The sequence below is a fragment of the Solenopsis invicta genome, chromosome 4 (genome assembly GCF_016802725.1).
Source record: "Solenopsis invicta isolate M01_SB chromosome 4, UNIL_Sinv_3.0, whole genome shotgun sequence".
NCBI lineage: Eukaryota > Metazoa > Arthropoda > Insecta > Hymenoptera > Formicidae > Solenopsis > Solenopsis invicta.
The window spans coordinates 15,061,126-15,081,921 of NC_052667.1; the positions used below are offsets into that span (position 1 = coordinate 15,061,126).

At 35.5% G+C, this 20,796-nt stretch overlaps 2 protein-coding genes and 1 long non-coding RNA gene across 7 annotated transcripts in view; 2 read left to right on the forward strand and 1 right to left on the reverse strand.

The window, feature by feature from the left end:
* Window positions 1-11,458: 11,458 nt before the first annotated feature.
* Window positions 11,459-16,842, reverse strand: LOC113005391. 4 transcript variants are annotated; one of them, XR_005574627.1, is made up of 4 exons: window positions 16,687-16,842; window positions 12,934-13,346; window positions 11,971-12,162; window positions 11,459-11,615 (listed from the first exon to the last, which is right to left on the reverse strand). It is a non-coding gene; the product is annotated as an uncharacterized LOC113005391 (long non-coding RNA). The 4 variants fall into 4 exon arrangements; XR_005574626.1 differs by lacking the exon at window positions 16,687-16,842 and adding an exon at window positions 14,775-15,152; XR_005574628.1 differs by lacking the exon at window positions 16,687-16,842 and having other exon boundaries at window positions 12,934-13,118; window positions 13,179-13,447.
* A 433-nt stretch (window positions 16,843-17,275) lies between these two features.
* Window positions 17,276-20,796, forward strand: part of LOC105203317 (tRNA (guanine(37)-N1)-methyltransferase) — a 49,687-nt gene continuing 46,166 nt past the window's right edge. For both annotated transcript variants that reach the window (XR_003269437.2, XM_026140766.2), the window contains exon 1: window positions 17,276-17,531. The gene's annotated coding sequence lies outside the window, so the exon portion shown is untranslated. The remainder of the gene's footprint in view (window positions 17,532-20,796) is intronic.
* LOC105196714 (FAD synthase) overlaps window positions 18,967-20,796 on the forward strand; it is a 261,018-nt gene continuing 259,188 nt past the window's right edge. The window contains exon 1 of the mRNA XM_039448481.1: window positions 18,967-19,278. The gene's annotated coding sequence lies outside the window, so the exon portion shown is untranslated. The remainder of the gene's footprint in view (window positions 19,279-20,796) is intronic.

Consider the following 20,796-nt stretch of genomic DNA (forward strand, 5'->3'; position numbering starts at 1 on the left):
TCTACAACGCTATTCTTTACACCTTTTGCCTTTTTTGTATCTTTTTTCCTTCTACTTTTACCGCATACATTTTTGCTCTTAGCCTTACAAATTCGGTCATAATCTTGCCGCAATTCTCGTCTTTCATTAGCCCTGGAACCTTCTTATTCGCGAGAGGCATATTATATTCATTGTCCGCGGGATAATCGCTCGTGTCGTATCTCGCGATATCACGTTTCATATCCATGTACACATTGTCACACTCAATGACATAGATGAAGCTGTCTGTGTCTGTATAGAGTATCTTACATTTATCTTTATACAATGGCAGCATATAATCGTAATGAAATTCGTAAAGGCAGATTTTCGAAATGTCGAGAATACACATACCGACATATATGGGTTTGTTAAATTTTATCGAGAGTTTACGCATCTCTATGGCAACCAGATTTTCTGCGAAAACGCTGCGACTATGAAAATTCGGAGCAGCAATCATGGCCTCTGCCCCGTAACGGCCTTCCCATTGCGTTACTAATTTTATATTAACGTGATTACGTACATTTTCCATGGTTTTACCGAAAATTGCATTATTCATTAATTTGTAGAAATTTTTCTTGAAATCATTTTTTGCGTTCGTTCGAAACTCTGTATTTAATTCTATATAATCGCGGAGCCAGGTGGATTGAGCGAATTGAAGTGCGCGATTTCGCCCGATTTTGTTCCTACACCGGTAGCTGCGACGTGTTTAGTAAACGAAATATTTTCTTTATTAATCGGTAGTAAGTCGATCTTGCCTTCAAACGCGGTAGAAATTTCTTTTATTATAAAATGCGCGTAACCGCTCAAATTGTGATAAACGACTGGAATAACGTACGTATTCTTATAATTTAAATTACATTTATTATGGGCAGGACCGCGATACTTGCCGGTCAAATGACAGTGATCATGCACCCGCCGATTATCAAGCCACTTGTTACGGGTAAGGCCCGTATTTGGTATAAACGGTTTTTCACATATATGACAGTTCGACGCGTTTAAAAATGTCTCTTTCTGCTGTATAGTTAATTGTTCCATTGGAACATTGGCGGATATTCGAGCTTTCATGTCGTGCGCAAGATTTTCTAATTCTTTTGCGAACCACGCGACGCAGTCCTTATCGCGGCGAAAACGATACATCGATAACGCGTCGTCGAACGAGCATTTAACATAGTAAGTTATGCTGTATACCTCATGGTGTTGATACGCGAAACTCGACGTGTTCTCTGTTTCGTTCTTCTCCATCTTCTTCAATACGCACTCCAAATCAACGTAAATTACAAATGGTCCGCGCTCCTTGTTGTTGTATGAGTCGAATTCTAACCATTTCTGGTCCTCTCTCGGTAGTATGATGGCGCAGTCATTTATTTTCTTGCACTCCGTTTCGTGCGATTGCAATTTTTCTTCAGAATGGAAGTAATGCAGGCATCTGTAATAAACAAATTATTTTTTACTAAACAATAATTAAAAGTGTGAAAGTTTTTTTATATTATTACACTTACCGATCGCAAATGTACTTTCTTCCATCATGTTTGTTTAGTTGTGAGCTGACCAGTCGCGACAGGTTCTTAATCCACGCAAAGTGGCCGTGGGTGACGTCGTGTTCATCTTCCACATAGAAGAGATTGACGTGTTTCTCCTTCTTGTCTTCGGCCAGGCGTAACGGTACAACGTATTCTATCTTTCTTTTTTGTCCAATTCGGTAGTGTACACATTCACAGACACGTCGTTTAAATGTTCAAATTTTCCAATGTCTTTTACTTTCATTGGAAATTGTATATCTCCAAATTTTAAAACAGTCGAATAATGTGGGTACGACGACTCCCGTTCTGCATGATTTTTGGCGGGGTACAGGGTAGCCACCACCGACCACGCGAAGCAAGCATTGTCTTGTGATTGCACATTAATTATTGCACGCTTGTCACTTACTTCCTTCGGCATTTTGATGCAACATCCCGCGTGCATGGGATTAAGTTTGTTTATATTCACCATCAAGTTTTGGATTCGGTGTAACGCTCAGCCGCTATCGCGTTCTTGAAACTCGTCGAGCATCGCTAATATCACTTCGATTACACGCTGCTCGTACCATTCGCGCAAATTTGACGCTCTGTATAGTTCATAGTTCTTCGTCGCGACTTTTATTATTGCGGTCGTCACGAATGTTTACAAATTTACCGTTGAATACGGTATTCACCTTCACATTTCCATGCTTCGCGTCTCGCACTTGCTCGATCACCAAATCACTAGCGTTTTCCAGGAAATGCCGCAGTTCAATATAATCGGCGTTTATGACAGCACCCGTAAGAATACGTGATTCAAACGCGGCCTCAATCTCGCGCCAGATGAGCAATCTTTTACTACTGGTGCTAGCGCGCGCACCATCTCCAACGTGCACGAAACGTCTTTCTAATTGCGCTTTTGCACCCGCGAGTCGCGCGATTCTCGCCACTATGGATTGTTTATGTCCGACGGTGAGTCGAGGACGTTTGGCACTGCTACAACATTCTTCGAGATATGCGAGGCACTCTTCGCATCGTTCCACCCATGCACGACACTCTTCTTGAGTAGCGATCTGCGAGCATCGCTCGAGCAGTTCGCGTTCAATGTTCTCCATTTTTCAATTATTAGCACGTATTATACGATGTCAAGCAGCACTTGCATGTACGTAGATAACTCGAATTACAGTATGTGCAGAACGCGATATTGTTCTTGATGTGAACTTCCAAAAAGCGAGTTGTTATTTCCGGCCACTGATCAACTCAATCCAACGAAATTTCTTTGACCGCCGATGATAGATTCGATACGCTCCAAAGACATCTACTGCTGTCCGAGCGCTAATTACATATCTATTATACGTTCTTTTGTCTGACGAAAAATTGCATCATCTAGCGGGGGCATGAAAGATGTATCTCCACCACTCCAAGATCCCATAGAATATTCTAGATCATTCGTATACATTTGCGTGCATTTGCACACATCAGTGTGTGACACTCTACATTAGAAATCTCGATCGAGCAGAGGGAGACTTGCGCGCATATTTGCAGCGGCGCGTGCGAACCTGTCCATACGTGGCTAATGATTCAAGGCTAATGATACATCGTACGATTCGTCTTCGATGTAATTCGATACCTTTGTGATAAGCCGCCGTCAAAATACACGGTAAGGTCATGCTTGAGAGCTGCATCAGCAAATATAATTCTAATAAGGAATATTCTATATCTCTCGAACGTTTTTTATTTTCTCTGTCCGCCGATTTTGCACGCTGGCGCGGACGGCGGCTGCGGTCGCGGGTGGTGGGCGCGGGCGGTGGGCGGTGGCGGCGGGCCCCGCGAAAATTGCGCGCGAGCGGTGGCGGGCCCCGCGGAAATCACCGCGGAGGAGCGCCGCAAAATCGCCGCGGAGAACCGCCGCGGAAAAACCACCGCGGAAATCGCCGCGGTATTTTAAAAATACACGCCGGTTCAAAGCCATGGGATTCCTCTCTCTCCCCAACATCATCCTCGGCGGTACATACCGCTCTGCCGCGCGGCTTACCCCCACCTGTCAATCAATCCCACCTCTAGATCAGTGGGTGACACCACCCATTGCATCTTGAGGATCACCATCCACTCCATGTATCATTACCCCCCTCCCGAGTAGGACCGCGGGCTGACTCCCACGCGCGGGTCAGTTCAGCGGGCTGACCCCCACCTCCCAAGTTAGGTCTCGCGGGTCACCACCCACCTCCCATGTCAGTCCTCGCAGATCATCACCCACTCCGCGGTACGTACCGCAGGCACCCCCCCTTATTGCTCTCGGATTAGAACTGTCATAGACTTACTACTAATAATGTTTTTGTGATATAATTAGGTTTGATATTTATATTTGACAAGTTGATATTTTGATAATTATATAGAATGAGGCTTCATCAAATGCAAATTTAAATAAAAATACATTTTAACGCGTTTTAATACACAATGATATAAGAAAAGTGTATCTTGTGAAATAGAATATTAATCAATCATGTAAGTGTTTATAACTTATAACCCAGATAACACACAATATTTATGACAAATATTAATAAATATTTATCATAAATATTTTTTATAAATGTTATAGAAATTATTTATTTATTTATACATATTTTATATATATATATATATATATATATATATATAGTGTTACGACCGGTATAGGCGTGTATTATGTTATAAACGTCTTTTGTCTATTAGTGGCGATGTTCGTGTTGTTGAGGTCTGAAGCCTTGTTTTGGTGACAGACGTGTAGAATAAACGTTGGAGTTTTTCAAAGATTCTGCTTTATTATTTATCGCACGCGAGTGCCTTTTGTGTGAGAGCGCGCGAGAGTGTTTGTGTAACCGACGGACGTAACAATATTGTTACGATCCGCCGGGTCTGTAGACTGGCGGGTTGTAATGGGGTTTTGATTTCTGGCCGCTGTCACCAGTCGCCATGATTCGGGTGATATGCCCCTTCTCATGACAACAATTATTTGTTGATTGACTTGTTTTTCTTTATATGTTAGAAGGGATTTTAGCTGTTACGTGGAAGAGGGTGCGTGGTACAGAGGGTGAAAAGAAAGGAAAGAGAAAAGAAACAGTTAGATTTGATTTTACCTTTCGACTGTTTATTGGTTATGATTTTCGTGATGTGATTACATGATGCCTTAATACTACGCGTGAATAATCTAGTTTAATGCGAGATAGAAATTTAGTTAGAGATAAGCGGGGATGGATTACAATGTTTCCTGCTTGTCTATGATTTTGTGGAGGTCTCGCGTGGACCTTAAAATTGTCACGCCTGATGGGAGACCTTGGAGAGAGCAATTGATTTGCTCTATTTTTTTTATAGTGGGTATCTCTTTTGGAGGCGGGACCGCGATGGATAGTCGGGGTCTCGTAACCCGGCTAAGGGAAAGAGGCCGCTTAGCCTTTCGTTGCGGAACAAAATCGGCAAGAGGCCTCGCTGTCCTTCTCCGCAAGTCGGGCAGGTGTGAAGGCTGCGGGGTCGTGCGTTTTAAGCGGAGAGGAGGAAGAGGTTTTTGTTGCTCCCGTGGAGCGGTTACTGCGGGGGAGGTACCCAAGCAGAACAGGGAGTCATCACGACGTCAAAATGATGTCAAAGTGACTGTATAATGATCATTAAAAGTCACTTTTCAATCAATTACGATTCATTTTGATGTCGTTTTGACACAATTGTGAATCACTTTGATGTCATTTTGACTTGTTGTTCTGCTTAGGTAGGCTCTTGTCTCTGAGTCCCTTGTGTGAAGATGGAGGGATCAAAGGTCCCAAACGTATGGAGCTCGTGTTTGAGCCCTTTCAAAAATGCCCGTCGGCCGCCTCGCTTCCTTCTATGGGTCTTTTTGCCCATGATCGCCTGAATGACGTCATCGTTGTAAATTTTGTATTTGCATGCCACAAGAATTAAAGAATAGAACCTCTTACCGTTGTGTGTAAAGTGAGAGAGAAGAGAGAATATGAGCGCGTGTGAGCATGGGTGTGAGTGGTTTTTTTTTAGTGATCTAAAAGAAGAACGAATTTTTAGAAGAGTAAGAAATGGATAGAATCTTCCATTAAGGATTCGAGAAGTCCCGTCTCTCTCTCTTTTTTTTTTATAGGTTTAGCAAGTTTTGAGGGGAGTGCTGATTGGAGGAGCGAGCCGACGAAGGCGCTATGCGAGTGGACTCGGGAGCGCGCATTCGCGTCTCGCTTTCCGGGATGGAGTAGATTTTCCCTAGTCTGGGGTAGCGCCGAGGAGGCGCTGTTTGAGCGAGGCTCATTCAGCGCACTACCTGGCTGCTGTACCTGACGTTGGAAGCAGGAAAAAGGTTCAGCGGAAGGGTGAAGGTTTTTTAAGAGAGATGGAGACATCTAGAGATCCTTCATGGATGTCAGAATTATTGACCCACCCGTTATCTCATCAGCAATCTGTATGTTGGGAGGCTGCAATAGTTTTGCGCGCTCGCAATTGCTGACTCGATACTTGTCACGGAAGAAGTGCGCGATCTCCGATTTCGCGTCGTATTTATACCGTCTGGTTGTAGACGAGGGGTACCAGGAAGGAGAGGTTCCCGATTTCTGTTAGTTTTTCAATATAGGTAGGCCCTTTAACGATCACGCGCTCTCCGCGTGCCGCGCGGCTCGCGAGTTCGTGGGAAATCGCGTACGAGATCAAGAATTAATTTTGAAGCTTTAAAATTCGATATAAAATGTAACTTCCCAAGGATCCCTGAATTAAGCGCACAGAACTGTTGTGTTGATTTTTCTGTATCGCTACATATCGAAAGAATCAGAATTTTACAACGCAAACTATTTTTTTATCGAACTTGAATTTTCAGAGGACTCTAGCAGTTGTACCTTTTACGGGTTTTTAATGTAGTGCAACAGAGTGCAAGCTGAGAGTGAGTGTAAATGATTTCTAAAATGAAATTAATAAGTTTATTAAAGATACTATTTTTAATGATCTTGCAAAGATAGACGAAATTATCGTACGAGAGTCGCGAGAAGCGTGCGCCCGCGCGCACCGGTGTCGCGACGAAAATTATTCCGAGATCTTTTAAAAATACGTGCAGGCTACAACTCTTGAGCTATATTAATTTTGCCTTGACAGGATGGTAATGCCGATTTTTCTGAATCGTTACGTTTCCGATAAGTTTAAATTTCAATATGGCTTTTAGGTGAAATTGATTTTTATACTTTGGTCGTTTCTAGTGCTCTCAGTTCTCTCGTTTTTCTAATTGCGCGTGCATAGTAGGATAGTGGAATAGGCGCTCTACAAAAGTGCACGTTGAAGTTTGCAAGTTTATTATTTTTACTGTGAGAAAACTATTTTTCTTTATGCCAGGATAAATCTTGAGATTCGGTGCGCGCGCGAGCTTGACGACGCAGGCGGGGGCCGCGAGGCACGGGGAGACCGCGCGCGAGCGTTGCAAATCGCATTCCGCGCATTATTTCCGATTTAATCAAGTTTATACCTTAACTAGTGATCTGTAATATCCTCTATAAGGTTCAAAGTTACGTTAATAAATGCGTGCGGATGGTGCGTAAAGTTAGGGGGAAATTTTGGGCACCAGACGTAACAATATATATATATATATATATATATATATATGTATGACGGAAAAAGATTATAAAAATCTTTATCAAAAATATTATTAAAATATTTTCTAAAATATTGGTCGCGACTTGAATGGATGACCGCTTCGGAATTTCCGAAAAAAATTCCTAAGAATGAAATTTTTTTGTAATAATTATTTTTTAAAATATAGAAATATTGTTTTACTCATTGGGATTATATGGTAATATAATATTTATGCGGATATTTCGAACATTTTCTAAATAATTATCATAAATCATAAATATTTTTGAAACATTTATGATAAATATTTATGATCAGTCCAATCTACAGCCATAAAAACATTTATTAAATGTTTTGATAAATGCCCACATAGCACGTAATATTGCAGTGATATCATAGCAATATCACTTTTACATTGCAATATTACAAATGAAATATTGCAGAAATATCACGAAATATTACTGTGATATCACAATATCAAAATGTAATATCAAAATGTCCGCGAAAACGCATCACAGTAATATTACTGTGATATTTCATAGTAATATTACTGTGATATTTCACAATATTTCTGTGATGTTTATGTGATATTTAAATAATATTGCAAAAAATTAAATAAATAAATTATTTCAATTTATTTTATTTTTATTGTTATTCTTAATACTATTTTCATATCGTTACATGTAATATATATTAAACATAAAAAAAATAATTATATTTATTAAAACAGAATACAATAATGTAAACGTAATAAATGTTTAATTTACAAAAAAAATCTCTTGTATCCTTTTTCATTTTTATTAAAAAAGATTCAATTTGAATTATAATTTTAATTTATGTTCAAGATTAAATAACAATACAAAATATTATTTACATGTAAAAATATAAAATTTTATATGGAACAGCGTTCCACACGTACCCCTGACAAAATATAATCAGTTACTGATCAGTAATCAGTTTATTGAAACAAGTTTATCAACTTTTTTTTTAAGGGACGTTACATTGGAAAAAAATTAGAACAAGTATTCGTTTCCAAATTACAACAAGCAACAATTTTCTTTAAAATCTCACTGAAGTGTGAGCTAGTGAGTCGTGGTGAGTCGGCCTGGTCGGCCACAGTGGCGTCTAGATATAACACCTGAGGCTGCACTTGACTCACGAGAAGGTGTCCAGCGGCGCGGCCACCTAGCGGTGGTGCCAGCACTCACTTGTTTGCGTGGAGTCTTATACACACGGCGGGACCGCATAGCGGCTGTGTACGCGCTCGCTTGTTTCGTCGTATGTTGTGATGGTCGGTGACCGAGCCGCAACATTATATACATACATATAATTAATGAACATTGTAAAATACCTAATTAATGATAGAATATATATAATCATATTTTTTAATAGAGTTGAAAAAAAAGTGAAAACTAAAGAAAAATTTGTTGGAAATTTAATATTTTAATTAACTTGAAAAACCTTTTACTGTGGTGTATAATAGTCTAATCAATATTAATGAATAAACTATTTCACAAAATAATGTACCGAGCAGTAAATATTAAATGATGTAAAAATGTATATTTTTTTAAAAACTTCTTAATATACTTTGAAATATTTATTGCCAAGTGAGTAATAAATGTGTATTAACAAAACTTTTTGTAAACATTTTTTTTTTAAATTCCTCATGATAAAAATTTTTAAAAATTAAAATCAATTTTGTGCTCCTGTAAAAATTATAAATGACAATAAGATAAATACAAAGGTTTTTCTGTAATTTTTTAATAAAATCGTTATTGATCGAGTTGTAAAGCAACAATTAAATTGATAGATTACGTAGAAGAGCGTACATTATAGTTTATACATATATACAGTTTAAGGAATAAACTAAGTAAATATCTAAACTAATAATAAAGTTAATTAATTTTTTTTCTTAACATTTACTTTTATTCCACGAAAGGGCAAAAACATAATTATTTTATTTGTAAGTTGATTTCTTCTATAGGATACCGAAATTACCAAGAATATTAAGGATACTAAAAATATCGAAATTAATCAAAGAGATAGTGACGTTGCATTAATAAGACATAATAAAAACGTGGTTTGACATTACCTTGTTCTTTGAAATTAAATATTGCAACAATATATTGCAATGATATCATTGGAATATTTTAATGTTATTATCACTGTGTAATATCACAATAATATTTCTGTGATATTTCTGTGATATCAGTGGAATATTTCAATGTCATTATCACTGTGTAATATCACAGTAATATTTCTGTGATATTTCACAGTAATATGTAATATTTCTGTGATATTGCAATGATTCTGTGATATCACAGAAATATTACGTGCTATGTGGGTGTTTATAAAATATTAAAATAAATATTATAAATATTTAGTAAATATTTTATAAATATTTTGTGTTATCTGAGAAATTTGGAAAATACATGTGTGAGCGGAGAATTCAATTTTGATAAAGATCTGTATTCTAAATTATTTAATATTTTTTAATTAAACAAAGTAAAATTTAATAACTAATGAAATTAATTTATTTAAAAATTTTTATAAATAAAAAACTAAATTAAAGTTAATTTAAAAAAAACAATGTTTGTATTAAATTACAATGTAATTTTTAGAATTAGATTACTACATAATAAAATAGTTGTTACAATATATGGATCATCAAAAGTAAATGTAATATATATTATATTTGTAAATTAAGTTTATGCAATATAATTAAAAAATATTGCTATTTATTTATGAATATATTTTTTTACAATTTTTTTTTATATAATTAAATGTTTAAATAAAAGTTATACTATTGTTACGACCCAAATGCTACTAGATGGCGGGATGTATGCAATGGGCCGATACTCAATCGCAGTAAGTGGGGTTAACCCTGAGTGGTTGTTAGAGGAAAAGAGAAGGCGGGAAACACAACGTTAGAGGTGGCGGGACGGTGACCGAGAGAGAATGAAAGTAAGGGAATGGAATTTTACCTGAGGTTGGAAATCCCTTTTTTTTAGACTCCTCGGATATCGCGAGGATTGTCGGCTCGGAATCCTCGTATAAAGCGGAGTTTTCGCGTTCGAGAAACTCTAGAAAAAACATTAGATCCACGGGGCACGTTGCGCAATCACGAATTACCCGAACAGTAGTGAGGAAAACCCGGCAGAGTATGCACCGTTCCGGATTATGATTCGTGCCAATATTTATGTAATGATGATTCCTTTTATTGTAATGCTCGGTAATGTTCAAGGGAAAATTTTGATGACAAATCTCGTAAATGATATTATGACGGTCCAATCGATGGAGGAAAAATACGGCGTGCACACAACGAGCGGTTGCTACCCAATCATAATAGGCGGCCGGCAAACTCCTAGCAATTACCTGACGTGATTGGAAGGCTGGGATATGCGGGCACATTATTTAAAAACTCCTCAATAAAGAAATTGACGCGTTACAAATAATCGCGATACAAATAATCAAATCCCGACATTGACCTTATTTATTGAAAGAATAGGTAAACCTCATCTCCCTGTAGTAATGCTCGATCTCACGCCGTGGTTCCCCTGGTAGAGTAGATGTTGGGCCACTGGATTTCTCCTTCTCGGCAAGGACTCGTGGTGGTCGTGTGGCACACACGCGAGCGAAACACGTGTCGTTGTGCAATTTCGCGCAATATTGTTTAGGATCGACTGGATTAAATTAGACTGAACGACACTGGGTATTTGAAATTAACACAGGCTCTATTGTTACACACTATGTAATATTTAATACAAAAAAAATAGCTTGACTTTACATAAATCTAGAATTACAACTTACGGCTGTTACATTCAACTTAAATTAGGTTCGGAATTATTATATTGGAGTGAACAGACCCATACAGCACAGAAAATTGCAGCAATGTTGCAATGTTGCAGATTGCAATGTAATATTACGGAGACATTGTAGAAACATAAATTAACAATATGCTTGCAACGTCTCATGGCATATGCCAGTAATATTCCGGAAACATTGCAATATCATAATTTTTTAATATTTATATCAATAGACGAAATGGGTCCATATATGAAGAAACCTCGATCTACAGCCCAATAAACAAACAATATTTCTTAATTGTATTTTTAATAAAAAATTTTTATATTTAATTTAATTATTGTATTATATTGATATATATTTTCTAATTACATTTTTATTTAAACAAATAACAGAAAAGTTATTCCAAATGCTATTCTGTATTTGCGAAATTAGTAAAAAAAAACTGTAATTTTATATTTGTTTATATAAATACTGAGCTTTAAGAGGGTATTCTCATGTCAAGGTCAAAATTTTAAGCATATTTTAGGAATTTTTTTTATAAAGAAAATAAAACGCAATTTTTTTAATCTTTTTATATGTTATTACTTGCAGCTTATAAAAAAAATTTTTTGGTCATAATTTATTAATATTTTGTGTATGCTTTCTGAAGTCAAAGATGGTGCCTTAAAAGAAAGCATTGTCAGCGGTGCAAGTGATTTCAGCTCACACTGTCATCTGAAACAAAAAAGTAAAAAAAGATTCTTAATCTATATGCTTGTCGCTATCGCAGGTACCAGAATTGGTCATTTTTATAAAAAAGAAACAAAATAGCGGCCATTTAAAATTTTGAAGCAAAAAATCACAATTGTTTCGTGTTTATTGGTGGTCAAAAAAATTAGAAATTTTCATTTAAAAAAACCGATTCTGGTACCTGCGAGAGCCAATCATATGTAGATTATGCTCAAAAAATTTCAGGCCAATCGGTTGGATAGTTTTTTATTAATCACCTGCACTGACCAAAAAAAGTGGTTTCGAAAAAAACGCGTTTAAAGTTTTCTTAGTTGATTTTTCGAAGAAAAAATATACTTACACTAATCGGCTATGCCTGCTCCATACAATAGGCCTTCAGCTTCCTTAAAGGCATCGTTTTCTTCTGCCCTAGCCGCTCTCAAAGCTGCTCTGGCCTCTTTTGAAGCCGCAGTGCTACAGCGCTCCGCCTTTGTTATGCGCGCTTCGTCGTGTGTCTCCATGAAATTTATAGCTTGCGGACCGATTGTCACACCTATAAGTTCCATTATTTTAATTGAAGGTTTAAAATCTTCATTAAAGATGCATGCTGCCGTAAGTGTGGCAATTTCTAATATTTTATTTCTAATATTAATTTCAAATGCATTTGTAACTAAAGGGCTAGAATTAATTAAAACTTCTTGACAAGGACACTTCACACAAAGTTGAAAACCCAATCCTCGCTGTGCTTTTTTTAAAAATTGAGTGTCACCATCACACTTTTTACACTTTAATAAGTTTTGTAATGTTGAAAAAATCAAAGTAAAACTTATAATGCAGTAATGCTAACCCTGCCGCAAATTTACTTTAGAACACTATAGAAATGTCTATAGTTCTGAATGTGTTTTTTGAAACAGGTATTGCATATACGGAATAGAGTTCTCCTTATACAACTTTTATAATTTTTAATAAGGTAATACGTATGTTCATTACCTTATTAAAAATTATAAAAGTCATATAAGGAGAACCCCATTCCGTATATGCAATGCCTGTTTCAAAAAACACATTCAGAACTATAGATATTTTTTCTATAGAAAAATATATGGAATGGGGTTCTCCTTACATGACTTTTATAATTTTTAATAAGGTAATGAACATACGTATTACCTTATTAAAAATTATAAAAGTTGTATAAGGAAAATCCCATTCCGTACATGCAATACCTGTTTCAAAAAACACATTCAGAACTATAGACATTTCTATAGTGTTCTAAAGTAAATTTGCGGCAGGGAAAAGTAGGATCAACATTTGCTTCAAAATTGCCAACCTGTTTTAGTTTCTTGGCTGAAGTACTAACAAAATCGGTGTCTTTTTCGGCAGTATGTTAATTTCCTCGAAACGATCTTTTTCGTGCAGATGCTCCTTGACGTCTAGAACTTTTTCTCGATGATTTTCTATCTATTTTACTCGATCTTTACTCCTCGAATAGCAAATGCCGACTGAAAACTGGTTCTAAAAGACTTAGGTTGCGGTAAGGTCACACACAAAGAAAAATAATCGTTGTATACTAACACAGGTTAAGGAAGAGTCTTAGGTAGGATACACATACAATAGGCACAGATATAAGAATCCCAAACGGTCAAAAAGGGGAAGTTTCAAACACAGCGTCGCTATAGTAACTGCCGCGCACTAGTAACTGCCACACGCTCGGCGACGCGCTCACTTTTACGGTCTACAACTCTGGAAATAATTATACATGTTTCATTTTTTTAATAACGTATATTGATCTGATCTACCAGTTATATACACATATCAGCATAAAGTGTTCACAGGTCATCATGAGGAATCAGTTTGCAGCGATCACGGAGGTCAAGCAACGTTCACCGGAGTCGCGACTTGGATGGGAGACCGCTTGAAAATTCCGAAAAAATATTCCCAAAATTTTTTTTTGCGAAAAATGTTTTTTAAAATGTTACACGAATTTTGTTTTGTTCATTGGAATTAGGTGGTGTAATAAAATTTATGTGAATATTTTGGAAAAATGAGATGTTTTAATGCAATATTTCAAAAAGCGGACATCTTAATGTTGCTGCAATCTTCCATCAATGTTGCAGCAATGTTTCGCAATCAAAATGCAATATTACAATGTTTCAATGAAATCATTCTGCAATATTCCTGGAATCTCTCTGTGCTGTATGGGGATTTAGGATTAATATTAAATTCAGAGTTAGGAAAGCGACAAACATTAAAGCCTGCCGCAGACGATACGTTTTTTTTTACTGGATTTCTAACTGGATTTTCTTACTTGCTACCGTACGGGCAATGGTACTGGCAGTGCTACTGGCCGTGGCTTCACACGGTGTGAGTTTTCGTACGGGCTGAGCAACTGAAATTTGTTTCATAGAAGCGGCACGCTTAAATATGGATGAGATAGATGAGATGGATGAAATTATTGCAACAGTTGTACATTGTCGTAAAATTGATATTGCATTATTTTTAATTATTGAAAAATTGCGACAACAAAATAAATATCGCCGACGTTTATGGAGTCGACAGTCAATACATTCTTTAATGCCTTACTTTTACTGTGCTTATTATGGTAATTTGGTGTGTTTATCGCATATAAACATGGTTCTTATTAGTAGGCCTCTATTAAACATAAAATACTTTTTTTGGACTATTTTGAAGTCTTTTCATTTTTGCACGTCATGTTTGCGAAGTGAATTCACGTTTGAACTTTGACAATACTTCGACAGTATAACCTGGTATAACCTATACAGACTGCGTCCTGATTGGCTTTCATAATAAACCAGTACAGAATCACGTAAGAAAAATAGGACATGATCTATTACGAAAATCCAGTACGCGAGCCAGTAGCGTAGCCCGTAAGCTACCCATTTCCAGTACGGGAGCACGTAAGACTGCCAGTATAGGAGCACGTAAGCAATCCCGTAAGAAAAAACGTATCGTCTGCGGCAGGCTTAACTTAAATTTAGGATAATTATCATAAAATAACTAATGTATAATCAATGTGGAATTTAGAGTTAGGACTAATTGGAATTAGAATTAAATTTAGAATTAGGATTGATTTGAGTTAAGATTAATTTAAAATTAGAATTGGAATTGAATTTAAAATATGATCTAGTGGGATTTGGAAATAGACTTAACTCTACAGCGCGCCACGTGGTTCGCTACGGAGAGCGCGGCGCGACGCGTGTTCACGTGTTCGAGTCGGACGAAGAAGTGCCTGGCGTCGGCGTGCGGAGGCGTAGCGTCGCCATCCCACGCGGCTCTATGTGTCCTATGCTACCGGGCGCGGCGCTGGTATCGAGGAGGGAGACACTTCTTATCCTGTTTCCATGGATACAGTCTTAGTCAAAAGTTTTATGTTTCCAGCCTCATTCGGTAACTAATCTTGCGAAAATTTATGTCGGGAAACGGCGGATGTAACACTATAAAAGCAGGTAGAAACCTTTTTCACGACCGCTTAATAGTAGAGTCCTATATAAAGAGAGAAGCGACATCAAACCCCCACCACAACCTTCAGTATCCAATTGAGTGCTCCACCGCCATTTTGGGACCGCTCTAACGTCATCAAACACCATTCGTATCATTCTGCAACAGCTGTGTTCACAATATGGCTGCTCGCTTAGCCAATCAAGTATCAATCAGATTACCAATCAGAGCTTCGGACATCAATGTCGCTTCTCTCTTTATATAGGACTCTACTTAATAGTTGCGATGACAGAGCCTCTAAAGGTGAATTTTGGAACGCAAACTGAACTTCCGCGCATTATCCATAGGCCTAGTTTACACCGAGTACTTGATACACGTACTAACTAGTAATTTTCTATTAAATTATCTTAATTTCGGCAATAAATTTAAAGAATAATATACTAAGCTGGTACAATATAAATCGAGATAATTAAATATATGTATCATGTATACATGCATCGTCGAAAGTAAGATAATTTAATAGAAAATTACTAGTTAGTACGCGTATCAAGTGCTCGGTGTAAACAAGCCGAATAATATCTTACAAATTGAGAAAATAACATGTACACCCAAGGACTTTGATTCTGTCCATGGGGAAATTTTCCAAATTGAGAAGTCACCACTTTCTACATACTCGTAGTTCATGGTTAATGAAACGACTAGAGCTTGTTGGTCGTTACGTTAATCATGAACTGTAAGTATGTAGAAAGATAGCGACTTCTCAGTTTGAAAAATTTCCCCATGGACAGAATCAAAGTCCTTGGGTGTACTCACAAATTTTTCTTTTCATTTAATCTTAGAACATATCATACTGGAAGGAGCATAGTCTCTTGAAAGTGTCGTCGAATAGATTGATAGAGATAGATAGATGATGATACTAGTTTGTAATGCGCATAACCAGAGAAGCGCGGGCAAATGAATTATAGCACAAAATGGTATATGTATAAAGGTCAATAAAAAACTAATTTATGATCAAAAAAATATTGAAGTGACAAGTGACAAATTATAATTTATATTAGCTTAATAAAAACGCATTCAAATGTAAATAATAATTTGTATATTTATTTATTGGTTATCGAACAGTACAAGTTTCGTATATTTGTGCCTGATATAATTATCTTTTTCGCAAAGTTGCTTATTCGTATGATGGATTCGAATCTTAAAATATTGTTTAATAATTAATCTAATCATTTCTATTCTGTGATTAAAAAACAGATCTTGTAAATAATTAAACTTACATGTGATATGTAGACGCCTGATCTCGTTCCTTGCAAATGTAGCAATACATTATTGTCACAATTTCGTAAAATAGTGTTCAATTCTTCCAAAGGGGTTTTTTGATTACGCGTCCTGAACTCAATACAACTCAATACTTACAAAGCTCAATTGAAAGTTAGCTTAGATGCCTTGGATGGCGAGACCGTGCACGCATCTGTATGGAGCATGCGCATTACAAGTTAGGACCATCATCTTTCCATCCTTGTCAATCTATTCTCGGACAATCAAATGCACGGGACTGATAGGGCTATGCTCCTTCCAGTACTATATGTTCTAAGCATTTAATAATTTCATGTTTAACAAATACCCAGATAGCACATTGCCGTCTTTATTGTCGTTTTGACACCAAAATGACACCGAATTGTCACTTGACGTCAAATTGATGTCAAGTGACATTTTGTATGTAATTTTGACATCAAAACGACATCACAAAAACAGTGCTATAAATTGCGTTCGGAAACTTTACTCGCATCAATCCGTTTGTTTTCTGTTCCTGAACTCCCTGAATTAGTGTACACTTAAAATGAAATAGATATATATTTGAAAGTTAGTGAAAGCAAGAAGGAACGTTCCAGTGCAGTTTAGTGCAGGAATAGAAAACAAGCCTAATGTATGTACTGTACTACACTTACTACACTCACTACACCCGGGCTTTATGCGTTTTTATCATGTGTAAATCAGAGAGAAGACTCTCTGGTGTAAATCTATTAAATTACAAAACTGACTTTTTCCAAATGAAAAGGCTTGGAGACTTTCATCTTTTAAAGGGCCTCGCACATGAAATGCTTAACAAAGCATAAGCATAAGGTCTCTGGACCAATGGGAATCTTATATAAATCAATATGGAGACTTTATGCTGGATGCTCATTGGTCCATCGGTCTTATGTTGTGCTTATGTTATGTTGTGCATTTCATGTGCGAGGCCCTTCATAATTTATCATGCGAAGCGAAGTCTCCGAAATTATAAACGTGGAATTGTTTTCGTAGAAAACTGGTATCCAAAGGCCAAGGGAAAGGAAAGTCTTCGAAATTAATACGAAGTTTATTCTTCATCCGTTGGCTTTTAACTCATTTACTTTTGTTTTTTATCAACGAAAATTTTGTGATAGGACATCTTTTAAATATTGAATCTCTTAAAAAGAAAACTATCAGGTAAATAATTTTTATCTCTTTTTCTTTTAAGGCTTGCGCATAATAGAAGAATATTAGATATAAGGAATAGGAATTAAAATTTTAGGATCAGTTTCCTTAATGAATACTATAGAGAAATATTAACTTACGTTGTATCTTGTACAACACATTTATGTCTTATGTTTTATTCGTATCCATTGTGCGTTACATTTAATATTCATTGAGAAAACTAATACTAAAACTTTAATTTTTATTCCTAATATCTTATATTCCTCTATTGTGCGCAGGCTCGTACTATAACTTTAGTAATTGTAATTAGTAATGTAATTCTAACCTTAACTTAACCTCCAAATTTGATATCTTTACAAAGCATTTACTTTTTGTTTTTATGATTTCTATATTTACCTGTTTTTGAAAATATATTTACAATGGGTGTTTATATTATATTTATATAAAGAAACATGACTATTATAATCAAATCTGTTTTTTCAATTGTATCTTTTTGCAAGCATGTTTCACTTTAGAAAAAATATTTGAAGGAAAAGAAAAAGAAAAGGGGACATACAGAAAATACAATTAAAAAAACATTTTTGTTGATATATAGAAATAAAGATAAACTTGTAAAATTATAATTAATAGTGATAGATTTATACATACATACATATACGAGGGTTGCCTGAAAAGTAATACCCTAAATTTTTTTTCTCAAAAACTATTTGTTCTATAAAAATGATGTTTACACATATGAAAGAATGATGTTTTATCTACTTTATTTTTCTACATAATCTTTAAGGTCTACTGCTTTTTTATAGCAATTCACTAGGTGTCTATGTCTTGTTGGTATCAGTCCTTGCTCTAGTTATGGAGCCAAGTTTTTACTGCTTTAATCACTTCTTCGCCATCTTCAAAATGTTTTCCGGCCACTAAAGGATAGCATTTGTGGAAAACATTTTGAAGACAACGAGGTGATTAACATAGTGAAAACCTGGCTTTGTAACCAGAGGACTGGTACCGACAGGCATAAATGCCTTAGTGAATTGCTGGAAAAAGGCAGTAGAACATGAAGGAGATTACATAGAAAAATAGAGTGAGTAGATAAAACATCATTCTTTTTTATGTGTAAACAATATTTTTGTAGAATAGTTTTTGAGAAAAAAAATGTGGGGCATTACTTTTCAGGCAACCCTCAATATGTACATAATAATAAATATGTTTATTGTTTTGTATATAAAATTTATATATGTATGTATACAATAATTTTATATCAAATTTACATATAGGGGAGATTGGGGCAAATCGTTAGACAGGGTAATTTGATAATTGGAAATATCTTTTTATGGGTACATAGTAAAAATTTACTTTAAATACTGTAAACACGCCCTAATGTAACGATGTTGCTAACAAAGTTTTGTTGGCAACCGCGTCATATTGAAATCGTAGTAGTGAAAAATGTGTTTTGTGACAGTCGAAGTAATTTCTGATAATCAGCATTTCTTCGAAATTCAAGTAAGATAATAAAATTTTTTTTGAAAACTTGGAATGTATCGTGTCCAGTTGAATGTATTTGAAACATTTCGTGTTGATTTTTTGCTGTGCAATGCCTATTTTTGTCGATCATACGCAATAATGCGCACAGTTAATGTTGTGGCTATTCGTAATACCGAGCACCAGGGGGATTCGTTAATACTGATTGCAGGGTCTATGGGTAACCTTAACCTTACGTTGGCTGCGTTACGAACGTCTGCGCTATGCAGAGTTAAGCATTGAGGTAAATTGACGTTCTTCATTGATTTAGTTTAAACTTGATAATATTGTGTATTTTAGTACATAGAACATGAATATGAATATAAAATCGTCTCTCTTAAGCAGGTAAAAGTTATAAAGCATTAAAGATGAGATACTTGAGGTTAGGAAATCTCTTGAGGTTAGGATCTGTCACACCGATGGCATAAAAGGACATGCGAACGTGTATGTTTGCACTTATTTTTGTATACTTATATCTTTTTTTAAATAAAAAAAATCTGAACAGCTTTTTTACAGTTTTTTAACTTAAAACACAAATTTCGGTATATTTCCGGACTAATTACGAATTAGCGCGGGCTTGGGGCTATTCGTAATTTTTGGCATTGGTCGACATTTTTATATGTTCTTTAAAGCAGGTTTCTGGAATGTAGACTTGCTCATCAAACGGCGAACGTAATTGGTTCTTACCTGTGGATCCAACCAATTAAGCATCGAACTATCTAACCATCGAAAAAAATGTGTTGCAACCTTTTAGCTCACGACTATACATCTCCATGTTCTATCTATACTGGCATTGTGAAGGGAAAGATTCAACCTTTCAAACAGTCTCATGTTTTTTTTTTTTAAATATATGAATATGAATATAGGACTCAGGAGACACAAAAGAAAAAAGGTCTAACGAATAGCCTCGGTCTTCCCTATGTGCAATAATTAAATATACAGGAAGTTCTGTATAGTTATCATATTTTTGAGATACTTCTAATAGATTGATAACAAAATGTTTTGAACAAAAGTGTGTTGATTTTGAGATGAATAATACTAAAGAAGAATTAAAAAAAAAAAATTGTTTTTAAACTATATGAAGATAATCCCTTTTAAAAAAATGAAATTATATAATTTGTTTATATAACAATTTATTTATGTTACATATAACCCTTATTATATGAAGATATGGTATACCCAGAGCATTTAAAAATTGTGCATCCTTTGTAGAAACTAGGAAATGAGGACTGGATATGAGAGGGAAAAAATTGAAACGTGTACTTTTCTGTACTTAGCATCCATTTTTGTTTGACTAAAGAAGCAGTAGTGATTGCATGAGAAGTTTGAGTAGTAAAAATAATTAAAGGACAAAAGTGATATGGAACAGTTATCAAAAACTGAATAATTTATAAGACATATTTGGCATATTTTGTCATAAAATATAAAATGTTGTAAACTATTTACTTTTGGCAACTGTCTTTAAAGTTATATAAAATTTAAGATACATAAAACCTATTTTTAAAATAGTGCAAAAGGAAAGAATTATAGATTATTTCGCATTTGAAAATAATACAAAAAATTTGATAGCAATTAGACCAAAAATTATTTTAAGAAGTAGGAGTTCTAATAAAATATATTAAGAAATAATGATAAAAAACTAATTTTTTTTAAATAAGTGCTTTAAGTACTTAAAATGATTGAAACTAAAGTTTTATTGTAGTGTAAAAGTTTATTGTTTTATAAATAATTATTTATAGAATAATTGAGCTCAGAATTGCAA